Source organism: Trachemys scripta, chromosome 11, assembly GCF_013100865.1.
Source record: "Trachemys scripta elegans isolate TJP31775 chromosome 11, CAS_Tse_1.0, whole genome shotgun sequence".
Lineage (NCBI taxonomy): Eukaryota > Metazoa > Chordata > Testudines > Emydidae > Trachemys > Trachemys scripta.
Genome location: NC_048308.1, coordinates 28,261,258 through 28,284,957, shown reverse-complemented (window position 1 = coordinate 28,284,957; position 23,700 = coordinate 28,261,258).

The following is a 23,700-nucleotide window of genomic DNA, read 5'->3' as shown; positions in this document are numbered from 1 at the left end:
TGAACTTTATAACTTCTGAATTTAGTCATGTTGGATCAAAGTATTGAAATGATTAACAGGTGACACAATTAACAGGAATATTAATTGTGTTTGTGTGATCTTTAATTTATTTGTTTGAATTTTAACCATAAAGTTCTAGTTTTAGGAATTTTTTAACTACATATTTTTGAAGTATGTTTTTTCCTAACAATATTAAAAATAAAATAAAACTAGGCATCTGATGTGATTCCAGAATTGTGTTACTGTCAAAGCAGCAATTAGGAGGTGTTATTGCAGCATGCTTGGGCCAGCTTGGATTTAGCTAAAATTAGCACTGAAGCTGCGGCAGCATGGGTGCTGGCACAGGGTCCTAGGCAGACTTGTATTCAAGTCACTAGCTTGTGCTGCTGCCTGCACTGCTGTGGCTTCATTGCTGTTTGTAGTGAGCTATATAGATCAAAACTAGCTCAGGAATGCTCAGAATGTGTAGACATACCTTCAATTCACACACCATGAGATCCATGCTGCACCATTATATTTCTGCACCAGTGTAACCCCAGTGTAACTGGTGTAAAAACAGAAAACTGTGGTAGTGAATCAGATCCTGTGAAGCAGAAAAATAGTGGTTGGAAAATGTGTTCATTAATGTTCTACAAATGAAATAATATCTCCAATAACTCTTATGTGAGCACTGCCTATTGTTTGTAGGGTAGTGAGGCTATTTTGACTATCAAAGCACCATTTTAGTGTAGACTCAGACTCAATTCATTTACAAACACTAAAAGTAAGAGTTTAAAAATCAGTGGCTTTGATGAGATGGAAGTGCAGTGGGTTTCAGAAAACCTTAAATGTGATCCAATTAAAAACCATCCTTGTCTACCTTTGGGAGTTGTGCATGAAAATGAAATATAATTCTGGATCTAATCAAACCAGACGGCAGCAACAGGTGAAAAATAAATGGGATAATACAATTTGCCATGCTGTATTTTCATGTGCCAATATCGCTGAGTTCATATCTCATTCTAATAGAGCTTTAGCCTGTTTCTCCTTCCTTTTATATCACTTTATTATAGAAGATGCTAGCCTGTATTAGCCACTTACTAGATAAATACAAGAAAACTGCTTGCCATTTATTGGTTTATCCATTATCTCAAACATAGGATAGAGTAGTCTGATTTCAAAGTGACAGCTGGTGGTGCCTCTTCCTGATACATGTTAATCCAGTTTTTATTATGGAAAAATTGCCTGCGCTTTCAGACAGCGAAAGGGAGTTACTAAATGTAATCACTGAGGAGGGAACCTTAAAATCTCACACGTAAAAGTCTAAAATTGAACAGTTTTCTCACAATGGGATAGTATACTGGAAAAATAGAAGCAGATAATTTATAGACATGAACATAGTGCACTGTGCAGTTGTTTTTAAAATATTGTGCTTCCTTTACCATTTAAAATGTAAATAAAAGCAAGTGTCCAATGCTTTGATCAGTCTCTTTGTTGGGGGTCAGTAGTTTTGTGGGTTTGGACAAAAGGGCACAAAACATTAGATACAGCCGAAGAAAATCTGGCACAGCCAAGGAAGGGAGGTTACATAATGGTGTTCCATTACTTCTGGGTCCTCTCTGAGCCAGGCTGGTTGCCTGGTACACGTGAGAGCAGCCTAATGGAACCTTACACCATTGGACCCTCACAAAGTGGCAAGTGTACAGCCCATGTTTGACACCCAGGGTCTGGAATCACAAAGGGACTTCGGTGCCTACACCACAGATTTAGGCACCTAAATGCCAGATTTAGGTACCACATGGATACACAAGTCCTCTGCCACATATTCCTGTCAGTGCCTAAATTCACTTGATGCCTAAATTTCTGCTGCAAAGCTCCCTCAGGGCCTAAATTTCTACCTCTGGGCTTGTGTACTGTTGCATCAAGCAGGTGTCCAGACCCCTATCTCACACGTAAGCCCCAGAGCAGGTGGAGATAGAAGGGGCAATAACTATCTTTGCCTGCAGGGCTCGATGTGTTGTCATGCGCAGAGCATGTCTAACTTCACACAAAGTGGCCCAGGAGTGGGGGGAATGAGGGTTGTTTTTTAAGTGGTGGGGAAACCTTGTTCAAATGCTCCTCATCAGGCAGAGGGGGAATTTGAACCAGGGTCTCCCACATCCCGAGTGAGTGGCCCTAACTCAGTGAGAGGGTCAGAGCTTAGAACATATCCCTCTTGTTGGCATCTGCTATTGGCTGGATCAGGTGGCTCCACGCCTAGCATACTGGCTTTTGTGGATCCCTTTTCCAGGTGTCTGTCTCTACCCATGCATTGTACAGGGAGCCTAGGTACCTAACTCTCGGTTTGTGGATTCCAGTGATTTTTTTCAAGGCGCCTATGAGTTAGGTACTGCAACATTGTGGATCCAAGTCCAAGTATCCTCTAGATTTAGTGTGAGATTTTCACCAGGTATCGGAGATTTTCTGTCATGCTCAAGAATGTCCTGCAGCACAGACATGGAGAAATGCTTAATGTCTTTCCTCAAGAGTGAGGGATTCTGATCTCACCAATATAAGTGAACACTTGCACTGACCTAAATAAAGTGATATTAGTGTAATCCTAAGAATCAGGCCCTGAACAATGATGAGGGTAGGAATTTTACAACCAATAATAAATATCTGAGTTTTGTATTGGGACCATAGGCATTTAAAAGAGTTTTGAACCCCATCCTCTCTGTTAAGCCCCAAACTAACAGTCTAGATCCTGCTTGTGGAACAGAAATAAACAGGTCTGGAATTTTAACTTCTGTCTGTCAGATAGAAAGGCCACCCAGCTATTTCATTATATCCTAATTAATAATACACCTCCATAAAAATCTTAATGCAATCACTACATAATGCACCAGCATTTCAAATCTCCTGGTAAATATTAGCTTTTCTACAAGAAAGCATTCTTTTTTTCCCCTTTGGAAATACAAGATTTATATTATTCTAACTATCCTAATCAATCTTTGATTTAACACAAACATGCCTGGACTAAAAATCTGAATTGCAGAAATGTTAGTGCTGTGTCAGCCAAACTTACATTCACTTACTTAGGCCTGTAGGAAAAGCTCTGCCAAAGATCTCACAAAGGATACCAGTTCCTCAAATGTGCAATCCAAAAGGCTTTGTAGACACTTTCCATTCATCATTTGGAATAAAAGACATATTCACAAATGGAAGATAGTGTAGTCTAGAGGTTGAAGCATGGAAATAGTAATAAGGATGTCTGGGTTCTGTTCTTGTCTCTGCCTCTGATCTACTTTGCTTTGCACACGTAATTTACCCTGCTTATGCTTATACTTTGGCAAGACTGAGATAAAGTAATAACTACCTCAGATGGTTTTTGTGAGGCTTAATTGCATGGATTGATTGCTTGTAAACGTGTGGTTCACAGATGAAAAGTTTTATGTAAATGGTAATAAAAGAGGTAAGTACTCAAAGTACTGGTGATCAGGTAACTGATCAAAATAAAATTATGGTTGGGAGTTTTCCTATACTATAGTTGGAAATTTAGGACTATCTTCTGCTTTTTTTCACAATCTATGTGATTCTAGTCTACTCTTGTGTCAATTGCTTATCTCTTGGTAATGTCAGTGGGAACTAGACACCTAGATCAAGCCCAGTCAAAGTAGAGTTCAAGTTTGTCTAAAAACAGAAGGCATTTGTCAGAATCCAACTCTGACTCCACTTACCACAAAACACTGTAAGTAGATTAAAGGGATCTATGAAGTTGTATATTGGGAGTCAAATTCTGCTCTCAGTTGCACCTGTTGTTTTTATTGGGGTCCAGGAGGTAATTGAGGTACCTAAAAATATTTGGCAGAACATGTCATAAATGATAAGATTTGATTTAATTTCAGATAGCTTGTTGCTGCCATGAAGCACCATTGTTCATGCTTACAAGGAAGTATATTACCTAGTGGTATGAACTCTCTACTACAGTCCCCCAAACTTCCATTTCCTATGTTGCAGTTTTACAGCATTGTATTATTAATAACAAACAATTTAAAAACACGCCAGATAAAGAAATATAGAGGTGCTAAATTAGAGAGATGGTAAATTAATATTTAAAACAACCATGCCAACAAAGACAAATCCATTTAAAAGGGTGGGGAGAATTTAGTGAATGAATATAATACATGCCCATTTGTGTCACTGTTCTGTAAAGTGGAGCTCCACTTAAGAACTCAGGTGATCCCCCATACTTTTTAAAAAGTGACCAGAGATGGAGACACTGATAGAAAAGATACAATTTTAATGTGTCATATGAAGACTGGGTATACTACTCTATTGTATTTGGAGCTAATATGATTGATGACCTAAAATCTTGACCCAGATAAGATGTTTTTATACCCAGCCTTAAAGTTGGTTTATCCAGCAACACATGGATTTCCTTAGCACAGGCATAGCTGGTCCTGGCCCCACGTAGGGTTGCCAGGTGTCCGGTTTTCAACTGGAACACCTGGTCGAAAAGGGACCCTCCCCAGCCTGGTGAAAATGAGCGAGTGAGTGAGGGTGGGAGAGAGCGAGCGGGGGGAAGAGGGAGGATGGAGTGAGTGGGATGGTGCCTTGGAGAAGGGGCAGGGCAAGAGTGTTCGGTTTTGTCCAGGTGGGCCAGTGCAGCTGTGCATAATTAATAACAACTCTGAGAATAGAAAGCCTTGACATTCCCCTCTTTAACTACACTGAACAGAGCTCTGATGCAGCTGAGAATCCGGTCTTGGGATGTTTTAAAAGATTTTTATTTATTTTTCTATTCATTAGTTGGTTATTGAGATGCATTTTGTATGAAATATGCTGTACAGAATTAAGGCCTGATCCTGCAATCCCTATATGTCTTAGCAGTCTTTACTCATATGAACAGTCCCATTTACTCCTGAGTTGAGAAAAGACTACTCACGTGACTAAGGGCTTTTAGAATTGGGCCCTAAAGTTGTGCTATAATTTGTTTTGCTGAGTGCATAGTTAGTTTCTCATATACAAATATGACGTAGAGTATTTGATGTCATTTCTTTAAAACAAAAACCCTAAACCTCAGGAAAAATGCATGGAAATATACTGAGGGTTCGATTTAAACTCCCAAAAGTAAGAAAATGGAGACTTAGCTGACCAAAGAGTTGCAGACTTATCTCCATTGTTTCAGAGGCTCCTAATTAGGGCTGATTTCACTTATCAAAAGTTCTAAGATACCTAGACACAATGGGGTGAGTTAAGGATGGCGTTTCAGCCTAAACTCTGAATTTCCTGGCTTTTGTGGATTTAACTTTATTTGAACACAGTTTTCTGTAGTTCAATATAGAATTATTTTAGGGTAAAAATTGGTAGGAAAATAGCTGACACCCTTTCTGCTGCTACTTCCCCTATTTAAAAAAAAAGCTTTATCTTAATTAAAGTTTAATTAAGGATCACGTTTGGCAGTACTTTTCACACCGATCTACACCAGCAGATTTTCTAAGGCTTAACTTTATCGTGCAGAAAATCCTCTTTTATTACTCCCAACCTGTTGTAAAAGCTGTTGGCACAGAGCGATGGCTGCTTCATTCAGTGGCCTTATTTGCCGCTGGAAAAATCCCAAGTCTCTAGAGATAGCACCACAGTGGTTCAATTTAATATCTGTCCTATCACTACAAGACTCTAGCTCATTATTAATGATACTATTCATTAATTTCTTGTTGGGCTGATGTTGTTATTTATTAAAATATTAAAGAAAGCTCCTGAGACACATACATAATGAGGGACACCTCCGTTTCATGAGCTTTACCAGCTGAAAGAATGAATATACTGTAGATTTACCCACACCACCATACTCTCCCTCCCTCATTAGTCCTGCTACATCTCTGAGTGACACTGTAAATTCATTTTGTGCATTGTCCAATCGGAGCATAATACAAATGTGGGGCTCTTTTTTTAATGAGCTATTCCTATGCAAAATGAATTGACTACTATCTAACTCATCTAATCTGTCTGTATTTTGGGGAAGAACTAAATTGCCTATATTTATATAGGAAATAAATAAAAGTTGACATATTTTTCCCTTTTCAGTCTTGTATTTGGAAAATTTCAACATAATAAATTCTACATTTTAAGAACCTGCCACCTTAGTTAACTAAATCCCAGCATGACATTTAAATGTGTGATAGTTGTATTTAAAAAAGCCTCACAAGCAGTTTGTATACCACAGTGGTCATTTGATGTGCATTTGCACATGCATCCAGGTACAACCTATAGAAATTCTAAGGACCCAAGATGTATTGCTTATCCTTTTACTATAGAGATATTTTCCATCATATCTGCTTAAAACACACTTAAAATATATACAGTGATACAAAGAAACACAACATATGTCAAAATAAACCAAATAAAGTTGTAATCTTTTTAGGAATTATATCACAGTTTTGTTTTGATTATTTGAGGGGTAAAAAAGCCTGTTATTGTGTCTCTTTTGCCGTTTACTGAATGAACATGATGAAATCTGCATAACAATTGTGGTAGCATCTGAAGGTAAAGATTTAATTTGTTCTATATGGTGGTTATTTTCACCCCTGTACAAATAATTACTATGGAGAAGAAATGCCTCACTGTTTTGAGGGGATTAACTGAGCATAATTGCAGCCTGTTTTGATCCCTCTTTTAATAATGGATCCTCTCAATCCATATCCAGTATAGCAGCTTTGTGTGGATTGAAGGCTAATTTCAAAGCATTTATATATACCTAGAAGGTCTTTGTACTGTGAATTCACAGTCATTTGTTTCTGAGGAGAAAAATGCATTACATTTGTACTTTAGTGTTCAAAATATATAACGCAGCATCCTTATTCATAGTTAAGGACCAAACAACTACTGATGTCTAGCACAACAAATTATAACAACATAATAATGGAGATACATACAACACTGAATGTATTGATTATATGGCAATAAATTATTTTAGAGATTAAATTTTTGGAATACATTGTTTTTAGTTTGTTCCCCACATGATGGAATATGACCACTGTAATGTTGTGATCTGAAATAAAGTGAACCCCTGTATTCAGTGAAGTCATCTGTGGTATGTAACCGTGAAGAAGAAAACTATTTCCTCATCAAATATTTATGGCAAAAAGCCTAAATAGTCTCCATTGATGCTTACGGACTGTTTATTGAAAATTAAACAACTTGAATATACCTGGAGCATTTGTTTTATTTTAATTCTGTGTTTTTTAAATTTAGAAACTCCCCTCTCTTGTTTAAAGAGAGTAAGTCCTTTTGCACACGTGTGGGCTGGTTCCATGGTACTGGTATGGTCAGGATATATGAATTTCTTCTTTGCTTTTGACTTCCTAACTCAAAGTTGACATCCATTTAATATATTGTAATGTATATTTATATATCTAATTTTTGTGCATTTAATGGAATATTATTTTCAGGTAAATGTATTTATATTATACTCTTGAGTGCAGTAGATCTGTCATTCGACAAGGTTACAGAAAACTTGAGTTGGGGATATTTACCTCAGCCCTTCAACCATGAAATTCAAAGAGAAATATTCTTTAAAATAGTTTTGTGGAATTGCTATCTTTTACTGCAATTTGATAACCCCATGCAATATGTTAGTGCAGTGACCACTTTGACAAGGTTACAAAAGAGCATTTTCTAAGAGCTAGACTGTAAATTTATAATCTGCCTTAAGTAAAGGAAAAGTGCATAGCTGCCCTGCCCCAGTGGCAGACTACGGAGGACTTTGAGAATCACAGATCTCTCCCGGCTCCCCATTGGCCCTAGGGGTTGCTACAGGTTTATACCAGTAGCAGATTAGATCCTCCTTCACCACTGCAGCTGTTTGGGCCAGTGTGTTGGGATGGGAGAGCCAAGTCTTGGTCTATTACCTCCCCCAGCCTGCCTATCCCCTGTGTGGGAGCAGATGTTGTAGCCCCATAGAATCTGCTCCCTATTTCTCTCCCCCCCCCCCCGCAACCCCAAGCACTGGCACCGGCTGTCACAAAGCATGCCATGGGACTGGAGTTTACTGCTTTCATACATCTAGCCAAAAGAAGGGGTTCCTTTGTAAAGCGCTTTGAGATCTATTGATGAAAAGCACTAAATGCAAGCTAGGTGGTGGTAGTATTATCTTAATATCATTTTTTCAAATGTTCTTTGTTTTGCGATTTTTATTCTTTATGTTGGCTTATGAACAGGCATAAAAAGGGGGTGGGGGGGCGCACTTCCTTTTGTTTGGTAGAATTGTTAGTCCTAGGTATGGCCAGTAAATAGCAGTTGCATTTGGAGTTTGCAACTCTGGAGGAAAACATTAGGAATCAAAATTCTGCTTTTAGTTAAACTGGTGTAAATCTGGAATAACTCGACTGAAGTAAATGGGAATTACTCCAGAGCCCCAGACCACAGAGGCCAGGCACGCCAAGACCCAGGCGAATACCTGGTTGCCTGTGGAAGCCCAAAAGGGGAAGGAGTCATTGGGAACTTTGCTGGTCAACTACCCCAGAGATCCAGAGGACCTGTGGTCTACAGCACAGGAAGACAGCGTAGACAGGTAGGAAGTAGTCCAGGAAGCTAGACATTGATCCGATTTTCAAACTGGGGTTTGGCTCAGCGTGTTTCCGATGTATCCCCAGTGACCTAGCAAGGGGTACACTTGCCACTGATCGGGCTCTGGGCTGGAACCTGGTGGAGTAGGGAGGGCCTGGGTCCCCTACCCCAGCTTCCAACCCATCCCTGGGTAGCAGCCCACATCCTGCTTGGCCACCAGGCCTTACTGCCCTGCTTAGGCACAAATGGGTAGCTCCATTGACTCCAGCCACTAGGCAACACTGCCCCACGCAGAAGGATGGCCCTATTTGACGCTGGCTACTAGGCCAGGCTGCCCTGCATGGACTCTGGCCACTAGGCCACAGTGCCGCAGGTTGAGAACCACTGATTTAGATGCATAAGAACCTCCTTGAGGAAGGATTTTCTCACAGTTTTTAACCCAAGAAAATAAACAAGTAGAATTACATATTTTTGACAACTGGTTTTGATGCCCTTTGTCTTGAGTGGAATTGGGTATAAAATTGCCATGTTGTTGTACTTACAGAGCACAGCACAGGACTTGCATCCTGGCTGTAGCCCATCTCTGTTTCTGATCTTGTTAATATAGTACACAGGTAAAGAAGGTTAAGGGAAGTTACCAAGGGAGAGAGATGGACAGAGTTTTGGTTTTAAATGGACAGGGAGAGAAAGGTAGTTCTGAGCAGGGAATGTCACACTTACTCTGAACTGGGTGAAAGAAACACATTTAAAACTTTATTTCAGAGGAGCTGCAGATATTTACACGAGTGCTGAACTTCCTCAATTACCATAAAATCTGCAAATATTTTGGTAAAAAAAAAAACTATTCTTTCCCTGTATGATTCCTCCTCAGGAAGGTGCTCATGTCACAGGCATCAGATGCAGCATGTGGGTTGGTTAAGTGTGGTGAAAGGTACTGACCCTCGACCATCCCCACTATTCATAGCCTCTGATGGACCAACTTCAGTTTCACATTGCGTGCTGCTGCTTAGGTTCCTCATGTGGTTCTTGAACTCAGGTCTGTTGCACGGTACACTGTTGAGCTCAGCATTTGTTGAGGTAGAACTACAGTGTGGCCAATCCCCAAATGTTAAAGAATAATGAATCAGCCACCCAAAAATAATAAGATTGAGATTTAAAAAATACAGATAATACATTGAGGTCTCTTTGTTTGCCTTATGGTGTTTGAACTTTTAGGGTACACTTGTCATATTTTCAAGCTCTTCTTCTGAGTCATGAGGACTAGAAACTTTTTTTACATGAAAACTGAGATTCTCTCATATTTGCTTGACTCCAGGAGCTGGAGCTTTTAAGAAAAACACCAAATACTGTGAAACGCGTGATAAGATCATGTGAATTTGCAATGCTGAAACCATTAAGACACAATTATGACTGGCCTTGCATCAGAGCTGATTGCACTCTGAAACTGTCATGATATGCCAAGATTCAAACTGCAATATTCAAGACAAATCCTGGCAGCAAACTGATCGAAAGGGCAGTCTCTTACTGTGAAACCCAATATCTATTGTTTTCCCTTTCAAGTGTATAGGATAGTTGGATGTTGTAATAAAAGGTACTGTCTGCCTTATCAGAAATGAGCCTTTGTGAATTATTTTATAAGAGCCGAATGCCAACTCTGTTGTTACAACAGTCAAATTTTTTACTGAAGTCTACCATTTTTTAGAATTAAAGCTACTGCCAATTAACTGTTAAAGTTTTAAATCCCATACGTTTGTTTTGTGACCTAAATTCTGCTGAAAATATTTTGCCAAAATAATGGAAACATGATCATTATAACTGGATGTGATTTTCAGTAAACTACAATTGCTTGAGGTCTCTGAGGCTCAGTAGGGAGGGTTAATAACTCTTTGAGAGAGGGGGAAAAAGAACGCATTTTGTATCTTCTGCAACCTGCAAGACTGTGAAATGTTTCCAAGTGTAATTTTCTTGAAGTTAAAGTTGGGGTTATTAAGGTTCACTTAACAGATAAAGTTTGCCACAATTTTCTTGGTCTCTATGATAAGATGACAAGATTTCTAATTTATAAAACCAGGACAGCATGTTGGGGGCTATGAACCATGCTCAAGGGATATGTTGAGGTATTTCTAGTTCTTCCCTTTCACATATATCCTTATTTACAAAGAAATTTGAAAGCAGTGTGCTTCGACTGCAGCAGTAACCCATCTGAATTGTCTTCATTTTTTTCTATTTGCAAATAGTCAGTGGAATCTGTGTAACCTCCATGAAAAACACAGGAATTGAAGTGTTTGCTGACCACCTCTGGTGTCATTAGTTCTAATGGCTTCTTTGTGCTGGTGAGTTGCTTAAAATACTTTATTTTTGTTCTTTAAGTTTAAATGATCATTCTAATTGAAACTGCCTGGCTGGCAATTATATCAGAATAGAAATTAACTGTTAATATTAATGTAAAGGAAGATCATTTTACTATGCAGAATTTGGGAACTTATTATACTTTATTTTTCATTATTTACTGGGTACTTTACAGACAAATAAGATATGGTCCCATCCCAAGGAGTTTACAATCCAGTTCAAACACAAACAACACATGGTAAAGACGCACATTATACATGGCAGGCTGGTGTATGCTGGAGATGGCATAGGAATCTTTAGTTTATAATAGCACCCAATGTAAAAACAAAGCAAAAACATCAAAAGCCCGGCTAAACAAATAGTTTGTAGACTATTGCCAAATTTGGGCTATGAAGCCAGATTCCAGAGGTGTGAGCTCTCCACTGAGAATGCCCAGTGGATAGCTATATAAAGTATAAACCTGAGCATCAACAACAAAAGCAACCCAGTAATTGCTATTGTAGAGTTAAAACCCTATAAAACAGGGGTAGGCAGCCTATGGCATGCGTGCTGAAGGTGGCACGCGAGCTGATTTTCTTTCTAGTTCTTGTATTTGGAAATGCCTAGCCACCGGTCCAGGGGGCTCTGCATTTTAATTTAATTTTAAATGAAGCTTCTTAAACATTTTAAAAACCTTATTTACTTTACATACAACAATAGTTTAGTTATATATTACAGACTTACAGAAGGAGGCCTTCTAAAAACGTTAAAATGTATTACCGGCACGCGAAACCTTAAATTAGAGTGAATAAATGAAGACTCGGCACACCACTTCTGAAAGGTTGCCGACCCCTGCTATAAAAGATTCTAGTTTATAATATCAAACAGATCTATAAACATATAATATTTGTACTGTTTCAAATTAATTCAAAACTCAATATTACAAATTCTCCTGAAAATTTAACAAGCTATATACATTCTCCTGTTCTTTGAGTAGTGTCCCTAGGGGTGCTCATGTGCCTCTCGAGCTCTTGATTGGAAATTTGTAGCTAGGAGTGTCTGTTCAGCCCATGCATATGCCCTATACCTCCTAGCGGCAGGCACTGAGGTTATATAAAGGTGCGCAGGTGAACTCTCCCTCTGTTCCTTCTCTGTTGCCTTGGCCTGAGATGGAACACTAGTTGTTTCCACCTAGAATGAACTCAGCCTTTTCTCTTTTCTACAAAGTTAGTTTGTTTATAGTTGTAGGTTACTGTTTAGCATTTAGTATAGTTAGTTTTAGGTGAGAGAGCTGTTTTACCCTCTGTTTTCCCCAGGGAGACTTGTCTTCACCTGGTGGTATGTGCCTGGTTCACCAGGCTTCTGCCATTGCCTCTTTTGCACAGAAAGAGACATAAGTTCTAGAGGAAGAGGGCTGCCTATCTGCCCCCCACGACCACCTAGATGTCCTCTAAACTGTAGTTTTGATGGGTTGGTCGAGGGTTTGAATTCTCCCACTCCTCTGAATTTATAGTTACGCCCTTTAGCTCACCTCCCACCCCTGGGGACTGCCTTATCCACTTCCATTAGGCTTAGGAGTGGATCACCACAGACCAGTGGGTCTTGGATGTCATAACATCAGCCTACATTATTTTGTCACTTCTTCCCTTCCCCGTCCCTCTTCAGGGACCCCTCTCATGAACTTCTATTAAGGCAAGAAGTGGTCTCTCTCCTATGACTAGGAGCAGTAGAACTGGTACCTCCCTGTTACAGGGCATGGGGTTCTACTCAAAATGCTTCCTAGTACCAAAGGAGGACAGAGGTTGGAGGCTGAACTTAGACCTAAGACAGCTGAACAAGTTCATGAAGCCTCAAAAGTTCAGGATAGTGACTCTAGCAACTATAATTCCTTCACTAGAGAAATGAGGATTGGTTTTCATCCATCATCCTACAAGACACCTACTTCCATATAAATATACAACCATCTCACAGGTAATACCTATGATTTAGCATAAGTCAAGATAATTTCCAGTACCGAGTGCTTCCCTTCAGCCTATCCTGGGCACTGTGGGTGTTTTCGAAGGTTCTAGCTATAGTGGTGGCTTACTTTCAGCAGGACTGCTCTTTTGAGACAGTGTTATCATCCACCCAGAAGGCCCTTGTTCTGTTTCAAGAGTTGGATCTACAGCTGAACATAAAGGAAACCACACTAGCACTGGCATAAAGAATACAGTTTATAGGGCTATGCTTGGACTCAGTGACATCCAGAGCGTACCTCCCTTTAGACAGATTTGTGACCTTGTCAGGACTGGTTGGGGCAATTCAGGAAAGCCCATGGGCCACAGTGTTTCCAATTTTTGGGCCACATGGCAGCTTACACCTTTGTAACAATAATGTAAGGCTATGCCTCCTCTGCTTTGGCTACAAACTGCCTGTTTTCCAACCAGGGACACTTTTGACAGGTGCATGACAATCTCCTTCCATGCAAAGAAAACTCTAAACTGAGAGTAAAAGGAGCAACTCCACATCTATGCAGGCGTCCCTTTCTATCTCCAAACCCCATCAATGACCCTAGTGACCGACTCATTTGTGTTAGAATGGGGGGCCCACCTTGACAACCTCACGGTTCAGGGCAGATGGACAGTCCATGAAACCAGCCTCCACATCAACCTGCTGGAGCTCAGGGCAATCAGGAATGCTTGCCTCTGTTTCCTGCCCTTCATCAGAGGCAAAACAATTAGGGTTATGATGTGGAACATGTTCTTCATGTTTTACAACAAGCAGGGATGAGCAAGATCCCCCTCCTTGTGTGCTTGAAGCTACAAAGCTGTGGAACTGGCGCATAACCATCGTATCCAGATTTCAGCAGTCTATCTTCCAGACAGCTGAGACAAGCTTCGTACCCTTACCTGCTTCAACACTGTGTCCAACTGCCGAACTCTCTCCCGACCATTCCCCATCTCCTGTCTCAGGATGTGGGTTGCATTTTTCACCCCACCTGGCAGTTTTATGCCTCAGGGCATGACTGCTGGGTGATTCTCAGCAACAGAGGTTTCCTGCTCTATTGAGGTACAGCAGGTGTTATTAAACAGTAGAAAGTACAGTACTTGCAGAAATAGAAGGTATTTGTCCATTGGTGTGGTCATTGTTACCTCTGGCTGGAATCGGTTCCCCTTTCCCTCATCCTAGATTACCTGCTGGGTCTAAAGACATCCGAGTTATCCATCAGTTCAGTCAACCTGTCTGCCATATCAACCTTTCATTCCCTGGTTGAGAGATTCTCCCTTTTTGCTCACCTAGTATGGTCCAGATTTATTAAGGGTCTACATAATCTCTTTCCACACATTAGACACTCCACGTGGTCTTGGGGTCTCAACTTGGTTCTCAATCACCTCATAAAACCTTCATTTTGAATCCAGTATGACCTGCTCCCTACTTCATTTGTCCATGAAGATTGCCTTCTTAGTTGCCATCATGTTGGCCCATAGGTTTGGGAGATTGGAGCCTTGATGTCAGATTCCTCTTTACCATGTTATTTAATGATAAGGTCTCTCTCTGTCAGCACCCTAAGTTCCTCCAGAAGGCTACATTGGAATTTCAATCTATCCATATACCAGTATTTTTTTCTGACACCCCATAGTTCTCAGCAGGAATCCTATTTCCTTGGACATTAGGAGGGCCATAACCTTCTATCCAGATAGATCTAAGCATTTTAGGAGATTGCCTAGACTCTTCATATCCTTCGCAGATAGATCTAAGGGGGCTCCTATTTCTGCTCAAAGGCTTTCAGAATGGATATCTGGTTTTATCTCTACCTGTTATGAGTCTGCAGGTGCTCAGTCCTGCAGTGGGTGAGAGCAGATTCGACTAGATCCCCAGGCAACATCTACTGCATTTTTGTAGAATATTGCAGTATCTCATGTCTGTGGAGCTGCTACACGGACTTCAGTCCATACATCTTCAAAGCAATACACCCTGCTCCATGTTGTCAGGTCTGATGTGGCACTTGGCTGTGCAGTATTGTCTTCAGTTCTGGATCCTGTTCCAAAGCTCCCTCCTCCTTCTAGGGATACTGCTCAGATGTCACCTGAAGTGGAACATCCATAGGGACACTACTTGAAGAAGAAGGAAATGTTACTCTCCCGTGTAGTTATTCTAGTTCTTCAAGATATGTGCCCCTATTGGTGCTCCACTAGCTGCCCTCCTTCCCCTCTGCTTTGGTTGTTCCCTAGGGGATGACTGAGTAAAAAAGAAATTGGAGAGTGGTTCATTTGTGCATCCCTATCCAGCCTTGGTGTCTGCCACAAGAAGGCAGAGGGTGCATGTGCAGGCTGAATGGACACTGCTAGCTAGAAATCTTCAATCAAGGGCCTGAGAGGTTCATGAGCACCTGAAGTAGAACACTCATAGGGGGACACATCTCAAAGACCTACAGTTACTGCACAGGGTGAGTAACATTTCCTTCTCCCTCATTCCTAATAGATATTCAGATAGGATGCTATACAAGTAACAGTGAGCTACAGTATAAGGCTGCCTGCATATCTGGGGGAATTGATTACATCTTGGTAGCCACAATGTGATGCTTCAGTGATTTGTGATGTTATCAGATTCCTGAGATATGGGTCAAACTGCCTCAGTTTGAGCTTTTTAGTATCAAGGTTTATAGCAATGCTGAATGACAAAACATTTTAACAAAAACTAATTTGTAGGCTGTAAGAACAGAAGAGACCTTTACAGTCATTTAGTCTGAGGTCCTGCATAAAACTGGCCAGAGAATCACACCATATGGGCATCAAGCCCATAACTTATGTTTGAGCTAGAGCATATCTTCAAGAGAGATATCCAGACTTGATTATACATTTTCCAATGATGGAGAATTCACCATGTCCCTAGATGAGTTGTTCCAATGGCTAATCACCTTGACTGTTAAAAATGTACATCTTATTTCTAGTCTGAATTTATGTAGCTTCACCTTCCAGCCATTGGATGTCATTAGCCTTTGTCTGCTAAATTAAAGACCTTTTACTATCAGAAATCTACTCCTGATGTAGGTACTTGTAAACTCTGATCAAGTCACCTCTTAATCTTCTCTTGGATAGAACCTAAATAGATTGAGCTTTATAAGTCTCTCAATATAAGGCATGTTTTATAGATCCCAAATCATAGTCATTGCTCTTTTCTGAACCCTTTCCAATTTTTCAATAGCCTTTCTGAAGTGTGGACAACAGAACAGGACACGGTATTCCATTAATGGTGTCATTAATGCCATATACTGTGATAATACCATCCTCCCACTCCTACTTGATGTTAGTTTCATGTCACTGATACATTTTATTAAGAGCTATGTATAGCACAAAAAAGGAACTTGCAAGTTCATTAGTGCCTGAAGAGAATAGCTAAATTTTGTTTGATTCTGTTTGTTGTCTTAATGAGGGGAAAATAGTAGCCAAATGTCTATGTTCTGGCAATTTCTGCAATATCCTTTAAAAACTTTATTGTATTAAGCATATGTATTATTGTGGGCTGAATTGTATGCAGTGTCTCCAGGTTGGAGATGTAACAGATATGAGGTCTGGGAGTTCCATGGACTATATTGTATAACGTGCCAGAAAAGAATGGACTTTGGAACAAAACATGTTAAAGTGATTTTCCTGTGGAATATCTAGGGGGAGGTAAATGCAAATGCCACACCTCTGGTTATGCAAATACCCTGCCTTTTGAAGCTACATTCTGAGGAGTGGGCCATTTTCTGCTGATCATCTGTTACATGAGGCCCAAGCTGTATAAAGGAAATATTGAAGTAGTCATGGTGGTTTGGTTCTGAATTTGAGACCGTTATAAACTTGTAACCACAGGGAAAACCCAGTTGTGGTTGTTACAGGACTACACCTAGCAGAGCCTGATGTTGGAGTTGGGGTGACCTCTGGTAGTCTTTTTTAGCATGTGTGTAGGTTCTTTACTTGTTTTAATGTTTTTTCTGTAATGCTTTCACCATAGGAATATACGTGCTTGCTTAGAAAGAGCTGTGTGGTAACTTGTAACTGCAGGCAATACGCTAGGCAGAGCATCTGGAGAGAAAACAAAGCGCAGATGCTGGCCTGTTTAGGCATTCTGTCTTGCTGGGACTATCACAGTGTAAGTCAGGAAACTGTCCAGCCTTGAAAACCCCTGGTCACGAGAGAGAGAGAGAGAGAGAGAGAGAGAGGCACAAGTCTTTGCCCAAGAGAGGTGTGTTCTGGGAGCTGGAAATCTAACTGTATGTGCCCCTGGTTGACCCCGGAGGGGAGGGGGAATACAGATGTAGTTGCCCCAAAGCTGTTTGTTTTATTAATGTAGAGAACAGAGCAGCCAAATAGCCATGTTCTGCCTCAAGTACACACTTGGGGGGGCTCCAACTGATTTCAACTAAAGCCCCTTCTCCTACCCAAGCACAGAATTTAGTCCAAACTTTGTAGATGTTTAAAATGAAGGCTGTTGGCCCACTTTTTGAAATTGGGCACGAAATTTAGAATTCCCAACTGTGGAAATATGTATCCTATGTTAACCACCCAGGACTGAAAGCGCTGTCCACTGTCTGATTTCACAGAGAGGTGTAAGAACATTTTAAAGTCAAATAATAACCAGCCTGAACCTGAGCCTAATCTGTACCAAAGTCCCGTCTCCCCACAGGTTTACTAACAGAGTCACTAGCACCTCTTAATACACCTCTCTCCTTCCAGAGCCTTCTCCTAGTGATCTCCTTTCCTCAACATTCTCCCTATATATAGATAGATAGATAGATAAATTTGTATGGCTCATTCCCTCATTCACTTCATATTTTCCATAGTTTGAGGATTAAGTTTGGATCATTTTGCCTATTCAGACTTCCCTTCTCCTTCCCCTCCCCTTTAGGCAAGACTTTTTAGATCAGGGACAGGGATTTGAACTGTCAGAGCAAATGGACTGGGAGCTAGTGTAGGGATTGGAGCACATAGGTGGTGTGCTCATGGTGGCCTGTGCTATTGAGGAAGGAGGATATTGTATTCTGCCTGAGTTGGAGCCTCTGTATTTAGAGCCCTGGACAGATACAAAAATTTAGATATGTATCCGATCCACAATGCACAAAGATGGTAAACAATACAACCGCATCTGCAAATATGAAGTGGATATCCGTGGATTTGCAGGGCTCTATCTGTATTGATTCCACCTTCAGCCCAGACACAGTTGCAGTAGTCTAGTCAGGAGGTGTATGGTGACAGATGGGTGAATCACTATGGCACAGTCCATCTCCAAGAGGAAGGAATGAAATTCCCCAGCAAGATGAAAGTGGAAAAAGGGATTGTTTTCCATTGATGCTACATGATTGTCTAAGCTGAACAGTGAGTCAACAGGATCACCACTGTGGTGACCGGGGCAGTCTTTAAAATGGAAGAGAGGTATAAAGTTCCAGTTCTTAAACTGTTTCTGTGTTGTGAGTAACATCACTTTGGTCATGCCCAGGTTTAGTCTGAGCCACTTGTTCTTCATCCAGCTGATCCCTTGCTGGCATTTTGACATTGTGTGATAGCACTGGTTGTGTCTGTGGAATATGGACTCCACAGCTGAGTCTCATCAATGTATTGTTGGCAGAGGAGCCTTTGGTCTCTCACCATCTCTCCAAGTAGATTCTGAGGCAGATGTTGAAGAGCATTGCATGCATTGCCCTTCTCGGTGAACATTTGTTACTGTGTTGTATTGGACTATTACATAATAATATGTCAACTGTGACCCATTGAGACTGAAATCAATACATTTGTAGTTATTTCAGTGTCTGTGCAGCATAGTTGCCTTATTAGTATTAGTAATACTAATATTAATTGATAGTATTGTTTATATTGTATTAATTTGTATTCTGATAGCACTTACAATGTGAAAGGAGGACACAGTCCTTGCCTTGAAGAGCTTACAATCTAAGATGTCAAGCACCTTATGAAGGATGGAGGAGAAGGATACAACCAAATATATACATTAAAAATATAAATATTCTCTTTTGTCTGGCCATTATGATTTGGCTAATACCTCACAGATGTTACAGAAAAAGTGAGTCTTGAGGAATGGCATTAAGTTTCAATTAAGGGAAGAAATTCCTTAGCTAAGTCGCATTGGAAGAAAGCCCAAAGACAGCTCAGAGTCCCATATAGCGCTTTAAACTTTTAGTTAACACATTAGTCTGCAGCATAATGCTACCCTTTAGAACATTACAATTTATTTAAATATTGAAAAACAACTGACAGGTTCTCTTTGCTTCTGCAGAAATCAATGACAGGAGTTTTGGGATCAGAAAATAGCAGTTGAGACTCTCTAGGGTAGGCAGTGCCTACCTTATTTTTAATCCTATACACTAGGATCTTTACATGCTGCTGTAAATTGACTCTGAGTGCCCCTTTATGTTTAAAAATTTCCTTCCCATTTTCAGATGTTATCGGTCTCCACTGGAATTTAGACATCCTTGAGAATATGCATGTGGTTTCATTGCCCATGTCAAGAAATTTACACAACACACTAATGTAAAATCAAATTCATTTTGTCATTTTTTTTCTTCCCTTGCCCGGACAATGTTTTTTTTTTTCTTTTCATTTTAAAGCAGGAATGCGAACCTCTTCTGCTACAGTTTAAAATCGTCTTGAGAGAATCAATAAAATAAGCTTATGGCCTCAGTTTCTAATGAATGATTGAGTTGCAATCAGTACAGTTAGAACCTGAGTTCAGGAGAAGGAGAGAGACGTGACTATGTTAATATGTTCTAGTTATTTTTTTTCCCTTCCAGAACTGTAATATGTTATCCATACTTAAATTGGTAGGTGGAAATAAATGGAGCCTCTTAGTGAACTCTAATCTTCCTTAGTTGCACATGCCCTAGAGAATGCTCCACTGCTTTTCAGATGATAATAATTACAGCCAAAATGATGTTCTGCAAGCCTCCCTTATCTTAAATTAGGATAAAATTAAGGTCTAAGAATTCTATTTATGTTCGGTTTTTGGAAATAATGGATGTCTGGTTCAGATTTCTTCAGCATTCTAGAATATTTATTTCTTGTTTTACTTCTGTTCTCACTGACCACTCATGCCCTTATCTTTCATGGCTTAAAAAAATTGAAAGGTAAAAAATGAAATCCATGTTCCTTAAATTAATATTTTGGTTGATAGGTTTTCATAGTTTGTGGATTTAACACACAAGAGTCCCTGTTACAAATAAAACAGATTTACACAATATTTTAACAAACCCATCAAATATGAAGGAAAACGTGCCTCTCTTTGCTTACAAGTTATTATTCAGTAGTTCTGAACAGTCATAGGAAAAATATGTAATGGGTTCAGATTTTGAAAACATACCTATTATAAACTGGTATTTTATGTTATCAAACCCTTATGCTTTCATAAATATAAAATTGTACAAAAAGTGTGTAAAAGTTTCAGAAAGTTATAACAAACAAAAATAGGGCTATGCTCATTTACACGCTAAAAATAAAGTAGATCAAGAGTGATTTATGTATCAAACTCATTTCTATTCCCTACTTTTCAAGCTCGCAATGCATATGTTTTGTGGCTGTAATTATGATCCTCAGGGTGTGCAAGCCAAAAGGTGGCAGAGTCAGACAAAAAAAACATTAGGAGATTGATGACATGGTATTTTGCTAATACAATGCAAAATGCGCTAACAGATTATGAAGCTCATACTTACCCCTTCTGCTAATATGATCTAAATTTTGTTTCCTTACCAACTTCTGAACTGATCTCTCACTCATCTCAACTGTCTTTATTATAAAAAATGAAGAAAACCCCCTAATAAAAATGAAAATAGGAACACAAAATAAACTCACCATCATCTGCTCCGAGATCTTTTTTAAAAGGTTCCCAGGATGTTATTTTTCATCTTCAGATTAGAGATGTGTGCATATTCAGATAGTCTCTTTTGCACGACAGGTTAATGCTACCTAGAAAGATACAGAAGGGAGATTTAACATATGCAGAGAACTAACACAATCACAATAGTGTTCTAACGTACTTTGAATCAGGCATAATGCATAATTGCCTATCATTTTCCTTAGGAACAGGGTTCAGTAAAAACAGTTAAAAATAGATTTTAAATCTGAGTAAATGTTTTTGGTTAGTTGTGACAAATGGACTGTAATAAACTTTATCTGGCACTTATTTCTTATGCATTAATTATGGGCTTTGCAACATAGAAATAAAGACAAGCTGGAACATCCAGAGGTATTAACTTTTAAAAGAAAACCTCTTCATCATCTCTCATGATCATTTCTCTCCGTTATCGGTTGTTGAAGTGGGGACGATGTCACAACCTGCACCTTCGTGGGCACACATCTTGTCCAAAACCATGTCTGTGATTCACTAGTGCAGCCTTTTGACTCCTCTAAGCTTCTCTCTCAGGACACTTGTCTGTAAATATTGGGCAATCCTGGCTGCCTTTCCTTCCTCTCTTTTGAAGCCCCGCAGATCTCCTCAAACCCACTGATTCACTATATCTCTGACCTCAGGGTTTGACAAACCACTAAACTTTTATTTAACTAGATTAAACATAACATACATCACAGCAGCTTTCAGTAACCCTTCTAACTTCTTACTCCAAGAAGGAAAGCCTAATTTTAGATCCTAGCAATGCTTCCCTCCCTCACCACAATCTAGTTCTCCAGTCCCCTCTGTGATCATGCTCCCTGTCTCCTTTGGAGCCAACCAATGACATTTTTTCAAATTGAACCCTCCACAAAATTTCAAGAGGGCAGTCTGGATGGAGCTTCCATCCAGGAGTCCAAGCCTTTGTGTGTCCATGCACTCAGCAGAAAGCATGTATTCTTTCTGGTCTTTGTCTTCTTGTTGTTGGACAATTCCCCTTAACAACCTTGATCGTGTCACAAATCATATATCATACAATTTCCAGTTAACATAGTTCCTTCTGAACTGTGGACCATGTGACAGAAGAGAATATGTGTGGGCTTAGGTGGTGAGATAGTAGGCACCTTGTGATTGGAAGGTTGTCATTCATGGACCTCTCCTCAACACACTTTATCTCTGTTTATTTCCTATCACTCCCTTCTCTGTCTTCCCTCATCTTACAACAACCATGCCTCCTCCCACCAACCAATAGTTGTAGCTACTTGCATTAATGCTGAAAACCCCAGTGACCTTATATGCTATGGAGTGTGGCAAAAATAGGGATGAAAATCTGGACCTTTTTGTTTGTATGTCTGTGTTACACACACAAGTGCCTGTATTAAGTGATATGTTTCCAAAACTTCTATGCATTTTTTTTTATTTTCTAAAGGAAAAATCAGTAGCAAATTTTGAGCAATAACAAGCCGCAGGTATGTATGATTCCAGAAAAGCATCAGTAAGAAAGCAGATTCAAGATTTCAAGAGACTGTTATAGGCTACAGTAAATAATGATATCTGATTAAAACCCTGACAGGTTTTCCTTTTATGGTTACTGCAGCACGTTCATTCTGAACATATGGATCTTTGCTTTTAAATTTCCAAATCCTATTTTTCATGCACTAAACATAGTCCATGTATTAATTTAAACAACAGGAAAATTAGGGCTTTGATCGACTCCCCCTGAAGTAAATGGAAACACTCTAATAGGAAGAAGAGTCAAGTTGGGCCCTTAATTCAAGAAAACTATTCTACAAGAGCTTTCATGTATGTAACAAAACAGCAATAAGCGAAATTCACAATTTAGGGTGAAACAGCATGTAATGACCAGTGCTCATTGGTGGTGAGTTAAAATGGAGCTGGAGTGACATCTCACATGAATCTCCTATTCATTTCAGCATATCATGTGAGATACCTGGCTCCTGCAAGATCTCGTTTTGTATTGTCTTGTTTTTCAGTTTGTGTCCTTCGAAATCAGGGCTACTCATATGCATGAGCAAAATAAGTGATGCAATAAACTGCTTACTTGGCAACTTATGTGCTGGCCTGATCTCTTCCTCCTGCAGAAAGGACCAATGTAGGGAGGCAATGCCTAGCCGAATTCTTTAATTCATCAGTGTGAGACCACATTCTTGTGTGGTGTCTTGCAAATCAAAAGGCCAGCCTTGTGTTCAGAGGGTGGTATGCCTTTAAATTACTTCACGTGGCCTTACTTTGAAGATAAAAAATGATAAAATGCTAAGTATTGTGTCCTGTCTCACTGATACACAGGGATCAAGGGTGAATAAATAGGCTTTAATGTGCCCATTGTGCTTATTCAGATTTTGATGTGGGAGTTTCATGTTTTCATCTGGTACATTTTGAGTTTAGTTACAGATTTTCTTGGTGGTTATAACCTCAGTGTTCTTTTAATGCAGTAGTTTTGGATTTTTGTGGCCTTATTAATTAGATAATACAGTGTATTAAAGTTTTAACCAAATAACAAATTAGCTTTTTTAAAAAAAACTTTAAGACACCTTTCACAGTTTAGGGGTTTATATTTTTTTGTGTGTCGCAGAAAATGAGGCAGGTTTTTTCCTGTAGGGTGTGATGTGGTGAAGGCGGACTCTCAGGTTCAAGACTGTGAAGATGTCCAACTGGCAGCTGGACAGAGGAAGTTGGTGGGAAAGGGGGATTGTTATGCCAGGGAAGGAAAACTGGAAAAAAATGTACTGTATCTTTGACAAATTATTTTTGTCTATATCTGTGTGTCTGTCTTGTATTTTAGATTGTCAGCTCTTTGGGGAGTGGGGTTATCTTCTGTTCTGTATGAATTAGGGTTACCATATTTTGTGCCTCCTAATGGAGGACACTCCCGGGGCCCCGGTCCCGCCCCCAACCCTGCCCCCGCCCCAACTCCGCCCCCTCCCAAAGTCTCCGCCCCCTCCCCTGCTTGAAGCCTGAAGCAGGTAACCCGGC